Consider the following 15875-nt stretch of genomic DNA (forward strand, 5'->3'; position numbering starts at 1 on the left):
GTTTGTGGCTATATGTAAAGATGCGCTGCGCATGAGTGAGCTGTGTATATAACCCAGGAGGGGGAAAAGGTAAACTAACTGGAAAAGAGAGAGGGAAAGGAAACCCAAGTACATGTATCTCAACAGGCTACAACCAAAGAGCAGCAGGGTATTGTTACGGGGGGACAGGCAGATTAGGACCAGGGGTATATATCCCAATCGCCAGTCAGGGCCCACCGTGCTCCAGATGGTAATGGAGCTGCTGGCACCCTGTGGGTTAGGCGGAGACTATAGAGCTGGATGGCTCTGAGATAACTCAAGGAACCGGTCACGTGCGTAGGGACACGTCAGACCGGACGACAACCCAGTTAGCGTTTTGGTGGAACGGACGCTACTCCGACCACATGTGTAACAACACGTCAGGCCGGATGGTAACCAGTTAGCGTTGACCGAGAAGACCGCTGCGACAGCGCCCTGTCGGCCACGTGTGTAAGACACGTCAGGCCGAGCGGTCCTCCGATTAGTGTTTCTGGCCACCACTCGACTGGCCACGTGTGTAAAGGACACGTCAGACCAGGTAGTCACACCAGTTGCATTTGACTGGGAAGCTGAGGAGGATAATAGGGTTTACACACCCAATCCAGGAACACCCTGTTAACTTCACAGGGGTTCTGGGGTACACTGCCCGTGATCGTAGAGGGCACAACCGGACAGGTGGCGCAGCAGGTACACTGTCCGTGTGCGTAGAGGGCACTCTCGCACAGGTGACGTAACAGGTATTCTGTCCGTGTGCGTAGGAGGCACAACTGAACAGGTGACGCAGCAGCCGCAGCTCAGTTAATGCCACTGGACTGCTCTAGCACAACAGGAACGGTAGCAAGGAAGCACGACGCCTGACCCTCATGTGCTGAGCCACAAATCTTGGCGAGACAGGCACCGTTCGCCTAGCCCTACCTACCGCTTCCATCAAGGCTTATGCCACCAAGAACTCTAAATGAAGACTGCTCCCCTCCATGTTGTCTCCAGCCCCTTTTATAACCTGGGTCCGCCCCAAACCCAGGGTGGAACCACCAAAGTCCAATAGTAGAGTGCCATGTCATTAGTGACGTCACATGCGACCTATCCGGAACTGCCACGTCATTGATGACTTCATGGCAGCCACGCCCCAAACACTTCACCAGTCATCGTCTGACGACCAATGGTGAGGTGCCAGATCATAGGGGCGGGCCTCTACGAGCCAGTCCGAACACGTCATCAGGACACCTGACACCCTCTGCCCTATCAGGGCCTGCCACCTCACGGACATGCTCAGTAAGGTCCTTACCGGACCTAGCCTCTGATGCACTGAGGGTATGTGCGCACGTTGCTTTTTACCTGCTTTTTACCTGCTTTTTTGCTGCTTTTTCTTCTGCGCTGTTTAATGCCAAAATGGATGTGTTCTTCTATTCAAGCAAAGTCTATGGGATTTTGGCTTTCTTGTTCACACTATGTTGTTCAAAATGCTGCCTTTTTGTGGCAGAACTTTGGTCAAAAACTCAGCTTTGCAGTGCAAAACCCAAATGGCAAAAACAATTGACATGTTGCTTCTTTGAAAAGCTGAGTTTTTGACCAAAGTTCTGCCACAAAAAGGCAGCATTTTGAACAACATAGTGTGAACAAGAAACCCAAATTCCCATAGACTTTGCTTGAATAGAAGAACACATCCATTTTGGCATTAAACAGCGCAGAAGAAAAAGCAGCAAAAAAGCAGGTAAAAAGCAGGTAAAAAGCAACGTGCGCACATACCCTAAGTGCCTGAGCATGCTGAGTAGCCTGAGTAACAGGCTCAGAAAGCAGACTATCAGTTTTAGCATGCTCAGTAGGCACATCCCAGAACTTAGACACAGCACGAAGTCCAAGTACCTGTGCAAAGAGGCTGTTAGGGTTAATTGTGGGAGCATGCTCAGTAGCCTGAACTGAGGACTTAGTCTCAGACATAACACAATCAGGCTGAGCATGCTCCCTAGGCAAAACACCAGGCTTAGACTCTGGCTGGGGTAAATCAGCGCACGCATGCGCACTAGCCGCCTCTCCACACTTAGACGTGGTGAAAAAAGCAGCCAACTGGACGACCCGAGGCACGGCCAAGAATGGCAGCCGGCACCTGGGCGCAACAGGAACCACAGCAGGCTGCTTACGGCTATGGCAGCGCCGGTTCGTAACAGTACCCCCCCTCTAGCGGCCCTCCCACTCGAATGGTCTATAGGTGCCACCGATACCACTGAGTGACGGGCGGACGATGGAGACATGCAGTGGGAGCTACAAGACTCGCTACACCGCGTAATCACCCCAGACGACCAGTCGATATGTGGGGAATGCCGCTTCAATCAAGGAATACCCAGAAGAATATCATCTGCACCCTTAGGGAGAACCAGAAATGAAATGGTCTCCCTATGCCCAGATGACATGGCAAGGGTAATGGGCACTGTCCGCTGGTGAATTACCTTGGGCAACAAGGACCCATCCACCACACGGACTCTCACTGGCCTTGGCATTTGCACCAGCGGGATGGCATGCCGCCGGGCAAAAGAGGAGGAGATGAAACTATCCCCAGCACCTGTGTCCACAATTGCCCTTGTGGACCATGTTGACCCCTTAAAGGAAATGGACGCGGGAAACGTCACCCTAATGGATGACGCAGAGTCCAGTCTACCTCCAGCTATGGTCACCAATTGCGGTCACTTACCCTGACGCTTTGGGCAACGGTTGGCATAATGACCATACTGCCCACAAGCAAAACAGGAAATGCCCTTGCGACTCGATGACCTAGCAACACCAACCCTAGCGATGTCCATAGGAACAGAGACGTCCTCTAAGGGAGGTGCAGTAGGAGAGACCACTACAGTGGCTGAACGACCCTCTGACCTGCACTCAAGATGACGTTCTGAGGTCCGCAGGTCAATGCGGGTAGCCAGAGTCATGAGGCCCTCAAGGGTAGTTGGTACCTCACGCGACGCTAATGCGTCCTTCACGTGCGAGGCTAATCCCCTCCAGAACAGTGGAATGATAGTCCTCTCTGACCACCCCAGTTCTGCAGCAAGCGTCCTGAAACTCACAGCATATTGACTAGAGGAGGTACGCCCCTGCTCCAAAGTCAGTAGCTGTAGGGCCGAGACATGAGTGACCTGAGGCCCAGGAACACTTGTCGCAAGGACTCCAAAAACTCCTTAGAGTCCTGTACTACGGGGTCATTCCTCTCCCACAATGGTGTAGCCCACTCCAGTGCTCTATCAGAGAGCAAGGAGATGATAAACCCCACCTTTGACCTCTCTGTAGGAAACCGTGCAGCCAACAGCTCTAGATGGACTGAGCACTGGTTCACGAATCTCCTACATGCCTTGCTGTTCCCCGTAAACTTGTTGGGCAGCAAGAGGTGAGGGAGGGTTGGAGTAGGCTTGGTGACGGACACCATTGCAGCCACTTGAGCCACCACATCATTCATATCAGCAGCAAGAGCAGACTTCTCCAGAGACCTCACTCTGGCATCAAGCTGCAGTATGAACTGACGTAGCTGCTCCATCTCCGCCATGCCAGCCAGACCCTGGCGCAGTCTTACTGTTACGGGGGGACTGGCAGATTAGGACCAGGGGTATATATCCCAATCGCCAGTCGGGGCCCACCGTGCTCCAAATGGTAATGGAGCTGCTGGCACCCTGTGGGTTAGGCGGAGACTATAGAGCTGGATGGCTCTGAGATAACTCAAGGAACCGGTCACGTGCGTAGGAACACGTCAGACTGGACGACAACCCAGTTAGCGTTTTGGTGGAGCGGACGCTACTCCGACCACGTGTGTAACAACACGTCAGGCCGGATGGTAACCAGTAAGCGTTGACCGAGAAGACCGCTGCGACAGCGCCCTGTCAGCCACGTGTGTAAGACACGTCAGGCCAAGCGGTCCTCCGATTAGCGTTTCTGGCCACCACTCGACTGGCCACGTGTGTAAAGGACACGTCAGACCAGGTAATCACACTAGTAGCATTTGACTGGGAAGCCAAGGAGGATAATAGGGTTCACACACCTAATCCAGGAACACCCTGTTAACTTCACAGGGGTCCTGGGGTGCGCTGTTTGTGCGCATAGAGGGCACAACCGGACAGGTGGCGCAACAGGTACACTGTCCGTGTGCGTAGAGGGCACTCTCGGACAGGTGACGCAACAGGTATTCTGTCCGTGTGCGTAGGAGGCACAACTGAACAGGTGACGCAGCAGCCGCAGCCCAGTTAATGCCACTGGACTGCTCTAGCACAACAGGAACGGTAGCAAGGAAGCACGGCGCCTGACCCCCATGTGCTGAGCCACGAATCTTGGCGTGACAGGCACCGTTCGCCTAGCCCTATCTACCGCTTCCAACAAGGCTTATACCACCAAGAACTCTAAATGAAGACTGCGCCCCTCCATGTTGTCTCCAGCCCCTTTTATAACCTGGGTTCGCCCCAAACCCAGGGTGGAACCACCAAAGTCTAATAGTAGAGTGCCATGTCATTAGTGACGTCACATGCGACCTATCCGGAACTGCCACTTCATTGATGACCTCATGGCAGCCACGCCCCAAACACTTCACCAGTCATCGTCTGACGACCAATGGTGAGGTGCCAGATCATAGGGGCGGGCCTCTGCGAGCCAGTCCGGAGTTGCCATGTCATCAGGACACCTGACACCCTCTGCCCTATCAGGGCCTGCTACCTCACGGAAATGCTCAGTGAGGTCCTTACCGGACCTAGCCTCTGATGCACTAAGTGCCTGAGCATGCTCAGTAGCCTGAGCAACAGGCTCAGAAAGCAGATTATCAGTTTGAGCATGCTCAGTAGGCACATCCCAGAACTTAGACACAGCACGAAGTCCAAGTACCTGTGCAAAGAGGCTGTTAGGGTTAATTGTGGGAGCATGCTCAGTAGCCTGAACTGAGGACTTAGTCTCAGACATAACACAATCAGGCTGAGCATGCTCACTAGGCAAAACACCAGACTTAGATTCTGGCTGGGGTAAATCAGCGCACGCATGCGCACTAGCCGCCTCTCCACACTTAGACGTGGTGGAAGGAGCAGCCAACTGTATGACCCGAGGCACGGCCAGGAATGGCAGCCGGCGCCTGGGTGCAACAGGAACCGCAGCAGGCTGCTTACGGCTATGGCGGCGCCGGTTCGTAACAGGTATGTGCTCATAAGATACTGCAACAATGTGGTTTGGCAAATTCCCATCTGGCTTTTTTTATGATATTTTTTCAATAATGGTGGGTGTCCTCTTTGGTCGTCCATGAAGTCCACTTTGACTCAAACAACGACGGATGGTGCGATCTGACGCTGATGTTCCTTGAGCTTGAAGTTGACCTTTAATCACTTTAGAAGTTTTTCTGGGCTCATTTGTCACCATTCTTATTATCCGTCTCTTTGATTTGTCATCAATTTTCGTCCTGCGGCCATGGAGGTTGGCTATAGTCCTATGGATCTTACATTTGTGCAACTGTAGTCACAGAAACATCTAGCTGCTTGGAGATGGTCTTACTACTGATTACAAGATTGAAGTCCCCTGTGATGCAAAATTAAACCTTGATTTAACATGTCCTTTTTGTCACATTATTTTCAGGGTTATCATCATTTCTGTCCAGGTGTTTCATGATTTTTTTTTCTTTTTAAATTCTGTGGAAGCATGGTTGAAAAGCAATGTCTGACTTTCAATTGTTCATTTTCATAGATTTTTTTTTTTTACTATTACTTTTGTCAGATTCAAGTTATTTCTGTGACCATTGTGGGTTTTTCTTTCACTAAACAAGGTGTACCAACAATTTTGACCACGTGTGTAAATCCCATGAAAGTTTAAACAACAATTCTTATTCCACTCTAATTCATAGCACATTGCTTTAGGGTATGTGCGCACGTTGCTTTTTACCTGCTTTTTACCTGCTTTTTTGCTGCTTTTTCTTCTGCGCTGTTTAATGCCAAAATTGATGTGTTCTTCTATTCAAGCAAAGTCTATGGGAATTTGGGTTTCTTGTTCACACTATGTTGTTCAAAATGCTGCCTTTTTGTGGCAGAACTTTGGTCAAAAGAATACCAGAATACTGAGAATACCAGACCACAGCTGTCCGCTTTACCTTGGCTGGTGATCCAATTTGGGGGGGACCCTACTTTTATTGTGTAATTATTAATATTTATACAATAATTATAAAAAAGAGCCTGAGGGGACCTCCACATTGGATCCCCAACCACGGTAAAGCTGCCAGCTGTGGTTTTCAGGCTACAGCCGTCTGCTTTACCCTAGCTGGCTATCAAAAATGGGGGGACCCAACGTCATTTTTTTTTTAACTATTTTTTAAATAGAAAAAATTAATGGGCTTCCCTGTATTTTGATTGCCAACCAAGGTAACGGCAGGCAGATGGGGGTGGCAACTTATAGCTGTCTGCTTTATCTGCGCTGAGAATCAAAAATACCGCGGAGCGCTACGTCATTTTTTTAAAGATTTATTTTTACAGCACTGTGATGTCCAGCAATCAAAATACAGGGAAGCCCATTTTGTTTTTAGTTATTTAAATAAATAATTAAAAAAAATATATATGGGCTCCCGCTGCATTTTTTGTATTGCTAGCTAAGGGTAATCCAAGCAGCTACTGGCTGCTAACCCCCACTGCTTGGTGTTACCTTCACTGGCAATGGAAAATCCAGGGAAGCATTTTTTATTTTTTTTGCCCAAAAACTACAAAAAAAGGACATGAGCTTCGCCATATTTTTGTATGCTAGCCAGGTAAAGCAGGCATGTGCAGGAAGAGTTGGATACAGCACCAGAATATGGCGCTTCTATGAAAATGCCATTTTCTGAGGCGGCTGCAGACTGCAATTCGCAGCAGTGGGGCCCAGAAATCTCAGGTCAACCTGTGCTGCGGATTCCAATCCCCAGCTGCCTAGTTGTACCTGGCTGGACACAAAAATGGGGCGAAGCCTACGTCATTTGTTTTCTAATTATTTCATGAAATTCATGAAATAATAAAAAAAGGTCTTCCTTTTATTTTTGGTTCCCAGCCGGGTACAAATAGGCAACTGGGGGTTGGGGGCAGCCGTACCTGCCTGCTGTACCTGGCTAGCATACAAAAATATGGCGAAGCCCACATAATTTTTTCAGGGGGCAAAAAACTTCTGCATACAGTCCTGGATGGAGTATGCTGAGCCTTGTAGTTCTGCAGCTGCTGTCTATCTGTATGGAGAAGAGCAGACAGCAGCTGCAGAACTACAAGGCTCAGCATACTCCATCCAGGACTGTATGCAGAATTTTTTTGCCCACCAAAAAAATGACGTGGGCTTCGCCATATTTTTGTATGCTAGCCAGGTACAGCAGGCAGCCACGGGCTGCCTCCAACCCCCAGTTGCCTATTTGTACCCGGCTGGGAACCAAAAATATAGGGAAGCCCGTTTTTTTTAATTATTTCACTTATTTCATGAAATAATTAAAAAACAAATGACGTGGGCTTCGCCCCATTTTTGTGTCCAGCCACTTAAAAACTGCCATGAGGATAAGTATTTGTGGCTAGGGTTGCTACACTTGCCTGATGGCATACTGGGTTTACATTCTGAACATTCTGTAAGCCGAGACAGAGTTGGACCCTGGGATGGTACACATACTTCCAATGCCTAGTTTTGCGGGCCCTTGTTCAATCAGGGTTCCCCCCACCAGTTTTTGCACTCCCACCTCCTCCATCTCCGAATTTTCATCTCCAAGCACATTGTCCATATCATTTGCAAGCTGCATACACCGCAGCATTGCCTCTGGGAAGTGGCAACTGGCTGTAGTTAAACTACTGTAATTTGTTTAGTTGACTAACATCACACTGCCACAAAGTTGTTGAAAGGTATAGAAGACCAGACAGAAGTGGGACTCTTGCTGCCTAATCTACACCCAGGCATAGTTGTGTGTTATAATTACTGTAATCTGGTAGCAGCTCAGAACTTGAGAAAGCTAGCAAATGCACCAGGCCTAGCTGACAGGCTTAACTTAGTGGTTCAGTGCTATCTGAAACCCCACCCAAGCCCAAGCTACTTGTTCAGGTAAGCCACATGTGTGCTTGTTTCTGCACAAAAAAACCCCAACATTTGAGCATAGATGTCTGACATCTGTGAGGAATCAGCCAAGATGGTGAGTGGCAATAATGCCATAAGCAATGTAAACAGGACTGTAAGGCTAGAATACCTTCTTACATGCCTATAACACACTATCCCTTCTCCAGCAGCTTGTAAATGCATATACGAGTTGTATTATTATAGAATAGAATACATTTTTTACGCTGCAGCAGCAAGGCTACAATCCATGCCTGCATGATTTTAGAGAAGATAATTTTAAAGATATTTTAATTTAGGCTTATTATTTTTTGAATAATTTTAATATTTCTATTCAACATATAAAAAAAACATGTTGCAATATAATACCTATGTGTTGAAAAGAGATAGCAGAAATAAATTATTTTGCATTATAATTACAAATATTTAATGCCAAGCGCATGAGATACAGGTACTGTAGGTGAACTAATTGGTAAGATACAGTGTTGAAGCAGCTAAAATGAATATTAATGGGGATGATAGAAATCGACCAGCAATTTTTTTTTGCTGTTTCCATCATCTCCATTAATGGAATGATCGGTTTCATGTTCACCCATCATGCCATTCCAATTCCTTACCTCTGTTGAGAGGAAGAGGGGGTTCAAGACCACTATTTTAGTGACTAGTAGGGATTCCAGAAGTAAACTCCCAGAAATGGCACATTTAAAAACAATTTTGTGGATAAACGTCTATTTTAATACAACCTCCACTTTAATTTGCTTTCTAAAAATGTGATCTAGTATGCATGCGTGTATATGATATAAGTGTTATCCCCTATATAAAACACTGACCAGGATAAATAGCTATTACCTATGTACAGTGCTTACAATGCATTATATGAGCAAAAAGAAATAAGTTGCCTAATAAAATAAATGAGTTTTTAGTGTAATGCATGGATGCAAGTAGAGTTGAGCGCGGTTCGCGGTTCGTGGTTCTCCAGTTCGCCTTTCAAGTGGTTTTGGGGGCTGTTCTAGACCGAACTAGAACTCGAGCTTTTTGCTAAAGCTCGATAATTCTAGTTACGTTCGAGAACGGTTCTAGCAGCAAAAAGCCAAGCTAATTCCTAGCTGGCTCTCTGCTGTACTAGTGTAAGTCACTCTGTGACTCACACTATTATGAAATTTCAGTGTATAGTGTGCGGGAACAGCACATTCAGATCACTGCTGCTGGGATAATGGCGATCGCCATTTTTTTTTTTCCTTGTCTTCCTTCCCTAAGCGCGCGCGCGTAGTGGGGCGGGCCAGCATGTCAGCCAATCCCAGACACACACAGCTAAGTGGACTTTTAGCCAGAGAAGCAACGGCATGTGTGATAGGATGTCCATGTCACATGTCCCTGCATTATAAAAACGGGTATCTGCCCGTCCAGACGCCATTATCTCTTCTGCATCTGGGTGTCAGTCACCGCTGACGTAGCTCCTGTCTCCGATACTGCTGTGTACACTCTACACACAGCGCTATACAGAATAGGGATAGAAGTTTCAATTAGCCCTTGTAAGGGCTAATAACAGCAGGCTCAGAGCCATAGGTGACAGTCAGGTCAGTGGAAACAGATTTTAACAGCTACAGATAACAGCGTCTGTGTAGCTAAGGTCAGGGACTTCCTCGCTGCGTTTCCCCATTAGGAGGGATAGAAAGTGAGGCTTCCTTTCCTGTACACTGACCCACAACCCTGCCACTGTACCCTCCTGCCCTTTGCACACTCAAGCTCATTGTTACTAAGCCATTATACTAGCAAACACTGAGTAAACTTAGTGGCATCCTAAAAGTGGTTGATGGACTTCCATTAGTGTCCCACTGGTGCAAAGCTATTTGCAGCATCACTGCATTGCACACTCAAGCTCATCGTTACTAAGCCATTATACTAGCAAACACTGAGTAAACTTAGTGGCATCCTAAAAGTGGCTGTTGGACTTCCATTAGTGTCCCACTAATGCAAAGCTATTTTCAGCACCACTGCATTGCCCACTCAAACTCATTGTTACTAAGCCATTATACTAGCAAACTATGCTGCCAGTTTAAGGGCCGTAGTTGCATTGTCAGGGATAGTTATTGTTGTTTATTCTGCTGTTAATAAAGATCGACCACCGCTGCAATCTACACCACCTCTCAATTTTTACTACCACATTTTAAGTGCACAATCTTGTCGCAATCAAAATGAGTGGCAAAATGACAGATGCTGATGGAAAGGGGAAGAGGCGTGTTGGAAAAGGAAAATAAGGGTTTGTCCAAGGGGAAAGTGGCAAAGCTCCATTAACATCTGCTGAACATAGACCATCTTCCAGCAAAAGTAAGATGTCTACTACTTACCGTGGACAATCCGATGTGCTCCCTTTTTTACGGACACGAACAACTGGAACAAAGGTAGATGATGGCCAAAAAAAGAAAATGCTTGAATGGATCTCAAGTGGTCCAACAAGTGCCCTCTCAGCCACCTCAACTATCGCATCCAAAAAACACCAGTCCTCTCAGTTGTCATTCCAATCACGCTTGCTTTCTCCCAGCTCTGAAGTCTCCATCCGCCCTGCACAGTATGGTGGAACTAAGATGGCTGAGTCTGCAGAGCTGTTCAGTCACACTATAGCCTAGGAATCAGAGGTCTGCTCCTAAGCTACAGTGAGTACAGACCAGGAAATGGTCTGCAGTGATGCCCAGAACCTTTGTGACTCAGATTCAGGCCGTGAGGATCAAGTTTCTGAGCATAATGTTGACCCTTATTCACAAACTGTAACACCTGTTGTTATAGACAATGAGGAACATACTGATGACGAGGAGACGCAGATACCAGATTGGGATGACAACTTAAATATTGGTTCACGTTAGGAAGAGGCTCGGTCTGAGGGTGAGGGGAGTGCAATCACAACGCTTGATGAGGAAGTTCTAGATCCCACCTACTGTCAACCCACAGTCAGGCACTCGAGGAGGTCAACAGAGGTGGTGGAGGAGGATGCTACTGATGACGAAGTTACCTTGCGCCTTCCTGGACAGAGGAGAAGTACTGGTAGCACGTCTACAACTGCATCCTCAGCCACCACTCTGCCTCTGAGCACTAGTCAGGGGGGCTCATCAGGTCGCATGCCCTCTAAGCCTTGCCTAGCCTGGACCTTTTTTTGACATAGAAAAAGATCACCCAAATCATGTGATATGTAAAATTTGTCATGATTCTATTAGTAGAGGGCAAAACCTCAGGAGTTTGACAACTTCTTCCATGAATTGTCACATGAATAAATATCATATGTCCCAGTGGGAAGCTCACCATGCTGCAATGCGGTCTAGCAGAGCGAACCATCCACCGCCTGCCTCTTCAAGTGCATCCGCGTGCTCTTCATCTTCTAGGACTGTGGGGACAGCTGTCACACCTGGTTTTCCATGCACAACTTCCACCACCTTAACCGCAACAGGCAGTTTGCTTGGTAGGTCGTCATTTGGTTTAAAAGGTGAAACAAGTGCGTGTGTACAACTCTCTCAGACATCGATAGCATCAATGTTGGATGAAGGCAACATCATGTCTACGCCTGCACTTTCCTCGCAAACCTGCATTTTTTCACGGACACCCTACTCACCAACGTCTACACACAGCAGCCAGATCTCTGTCCCTCAGATGTGGACAAATAAAAGGCCATTTCCTGCGACCCATGACAAAGCTAAGAGGTTGACTTTATCCCTCTGTAAGCTCATGGCTACCGAAATGCTGCCTTTCTGCCTGGTGGACACACAGGATTTTAGAGACCTTATGTCTGTCGCTGTGCCCCAGTACCAGATGCCCAGTCGCCACTACTTCTCTAAGAAAGGTGTGCCTGCGCTACACCAGCATGTCGCACACAACATCACCGCTTCCTTGAGAAACTCTGTATGTGAACGGGTGCATTTCACCACCGATACTTGGACCAGTAAGCATGGAAAGGGACGTTACATGTCGCTGACTGGGCACTGGGTAAATATGGTGATAGATGGTGAAGGGTCTGCTGCACAAGTCTTGCTGTCCCCACGACTTGTGTGTCAATCCTCTGTCTGTCCAAGTTTCTCCACTGCTTCTGCCTCCTCCACCTCGTCTGGGTCCTCCACCTCCGTCCCAAGCCTGCCTGGTCAGGCCACCAGCGTTGTAACTGCGCAGAAGGAATCACGCACCCCTCATTACTATGCTGGCAGCAGAGCACAACGGCATCATGCAGTCTTTAGCTTGAAATGTCTTGGAAATAAGAGTCACACAGCGGCTGAGTTGTGGGCAGCTCTGGAGACTGAGTTTAATAAATGTTTGTCGCCACTCAACCTGCAGCCTGGTAAGGCCATGTGCGACAATGCTGCAAACCTGGGTGCGGCCCTTCGCCTGGGCAAGGTGACACACGTGCCTTGTATGGCTCACGTGTTGAACCTTGTTGTCCAGCAATTTTTAATACACTATCCTGGCCTAGATGGCCTTCTGAACAGGGCACGAAAACTGTCTGCTCACTTCGGCTGTTCAACCACCGCTGCTGAGCGACTTGCATCGCTCCAGAGGTCTTTCGGCCTGCCGGTTCATCACCTGAAATGCGATGTGCCGACACGCTGGAATTTGACTCTCCACATGTTACAGCGACTGTGGCAGCACCGTCGAGCCCTGGTGCAATACGTCATGACGTATAGCCTGAGCCAACGAGATGCAGAGGTGGGGCAGATCACCCTGATGGAGTGGTCTCAGATCAAGGACCTATGCACCCTTCTGCACAGTTTCGACATGGCGACGAATATGTTTAGCGCTGACAATGCCATTATCAGCATGACAATTCCAGTCATTTACATTGTGGAGCACACGCTAAACACTATTCGGAGTCAAGGGGTGGGACAGCAGGAAGGGGAGGAACTACAGGAGGATTCATATGCGCAAGACACAACAACATCACCAAGGTCTAGACGTTCATCATCACCAACGCGGCAGGCATGGGACCATGGGGGACAGGAATCAAGAAGGGCGCATAGTAGCAAGCGAAATGTTGAGGAAGGTGTAGGAGAACATGAAGAAATGGAGGACGAACTGTGCATGGACATGGAAGACTCAGCGGATGAGGGAGACCTTGGTCAAATTTCTGTTGAAAGAGGTTGAGGGGAGATGTCAGAGGAAGACAGAACGGTTAGCACCTCCATGCCACAAACACAGCGTGGACTTGGTCTACATGGCTGTGCAAGACACATGATCGCCTTCTTGCTGCACTATCTCCAACATGACTCTCGTATTGTCAAAATCAGAAGTGATGATGACTACTGGCTTGCCACACTATTAGATCCCCGGTACAAGTCCAAATTTTGTGACATAATTCCAGCCATAGAAAGGGACGCACGTATGCAGGATTATCAGCAGAAGCTGTTACTCGATCTTAGCTCGGCTTTTTAACCAAACAACCGTGGTGCAGGGAGTGAATCTCCCAGTTGTAACTTGACAAACATGGGACGGTCTAGTCATCTTCAACAGTCTACCCGTACCAGTAGCACCGTATCTGGTGCTGGTAACAGCAATTTTATTGAATCTTTTCATAATTTTTTTAGACCATCCTTTGCAAGGCCACCAGAGACAACAAGTCTGACACATAGTCAACGGCTGGAGAGGATGATACAGGAGTATCTCCAAATGAACATTGATGCCATGACTTTGCAAATGGAGCCTTGCTCATTTTGGGCTTCAAATCTTGAAAAATGGCCAGAGCTCTCCACTTACGCCTTGGAGATTTTGTCATGTCCAGCTGCCAGCGTTGTCTCTGAACGTGTCTTCAGTGCTGCTGGGTGTGTGCTGACAGATAAGCGCACGCGTCTGTCCAGTGACAATGTGGACAGAATAACGTTCATCAAAATAAACAAGTCATGGATCCACAAGGAATTTACTACCCCTGTGTCATCCTGGGGAGAGTAAATGCTTGTGGATTTTGAATGTGCTTGATGCAAATCTACCTGTGAAGTGTACAACTGGGGCACAAGTGCTGCCACTGAAGGGGTGGGTGTGTGTGGGGCCAATTTTTGGAAAAAAGGGAGACTCCGCTTGGAGTAACCCTTGCTTACAGTGTTTTTAAAAATGATTTAAGATGAACAGAGCTGGGATCAGGAAAGACTTAGCTACCTACCCCAGTGTCATCCTGGGGACAGTTAAGGATGGCATATTTTTGAATGTGCTTGATGGAAATGTACCTGTGATCTGTACAACTGGGGCACAAGTGCTGCCACTGAATGGGTGGGTGTGTGGGGCCCAATTTTTGGGAAAAAAGGGAGACTCCGCTTGGAGTAACCCTTCCTTGCTGTGTTTTTTAAAAGGAGCCAAGATGAACAAGTCATGGTTCAGCAAAGATTTTGCTACCTACCCCGGTGTCATCCTGGGGACAGGTAAGGATGGTGTAATTTTGAATGTTCTTGATGCAAATCTACCTGTGAAGTGTACAACTGGGGCACAAGTGCTGCCACTGATGTGGTGTGTGTGTGGCCCAATTTTTGGAAAAAAGGGAGACTCCCTTTCGAGTAACTTTGCGGTGTTTTACATGATTTTAGAAGGGCATGCCACGCCTATATCTGTGTCTCCTCCTCTTTTTCCTTGTCCAGCTCTTTTGTTTTCGCATGAGTATATATCCTTGTCACTTTCCCATGTGTTTGTGTTGTGTTGTGAGTTTTTTGTCACCTTTTGGACACTTTTGAGGGTGGTGTTTTCTAGGTGTTTTTATGTGTTTGTGATTGCCTCCCATTGTTTCCTATGCGGTTTGAGTGGTTCGCCGAACCGGTTCGCCGAACCGAACTCGAACAAGACCTCCGTTCGGCGAACCGAACTCGAGCCGAACCGCGACCGATTCGCTCATCTCTAGATGCAAGTAATTCTCGATTGTTCAATTGAACAGATAGTCCGTATTTTCTTTTTTTATATTAGAAGGAACAAGGTTTAGCTGCTCACTTGTAACATGACCTTTCAAATAGGTTTCCTCCTTTTCAATGAACTTGACTATAATAAATGTGTATACCCTGTATCACCATTATTAGTTGCCTGTTAATCATAAGCACACTGGCGGCATGAACATTTTTATATTTATGTTATTTGGAATGGAGAGTGTTTGTTGCTCTGATAACCCTCATTATTCTGTGGCTCATACAGTAGCTTAATGATGTCTGTGACAAGAAAATTATATGTAAAATGTTGCAAATGGAAGAATCAGCATTGAAACTTAGTAAACTCATGAATGGTTTATAGCACTTCATAAATATTCTTCTTTTCTTCTCTTGCCATTTCCTTAGGTTATAGTAGTCTCAATAATTTTTGGATATTGCGCCATATAAACATAAACAGCTAATCCAAAGCTCAAATCTCTTTAGATGGACCAAATTGTTACTATTTTATGATAACTAAAACAAAATTCTAGTTTTAATTATTCATTCATTGGCCTCAAAATTCCACTTGACGACTATTACTAGCAAATAATACCAATTTTTGTGTGTAATTTCTGAAGCACTTGTACAAATCAGGAGTACATATTTCCCATAACATTATTATCGGTGACAGGTGAAATTAAGTTGCTTTTGCTTCTAATGACAATGACCTTTCAAAGGATGAGAATGAGATATAATAGACAAAAGTGAACAGTCACTTTTTGAAGTCTGCGTGTTGGAGGAAAGAAAAATGTACATGCTTTACTCCCCCTTCAGATAATGACATACTGCTACGTCATATTTTGCAGTTACTTCCCATAAATGAACAATCTTAGACATTCCAAAACATCATGGTGATTATGTGGGAGGCTCAACTTGAAGAAGGTGTCTATCACGGGGATCCCT

The sequence above is a fragment of the Anomaloglossus baeobatrachus genome, chromosome 6, assembly GCF_048569485.1.
Source record: "Anomaloglossus baeobatrachus isolate aAnoBae1 chromosome 6, aAnoBae1.hap1, whole genome shotgun sequence".
Classification (NCBI taxonomy): Eukaryota; Metazoa; Chordata; class Amphibia; order Anura; family Aromobatidae; genus Anomaloglossus; species Anomaloglossus baeobatrachus.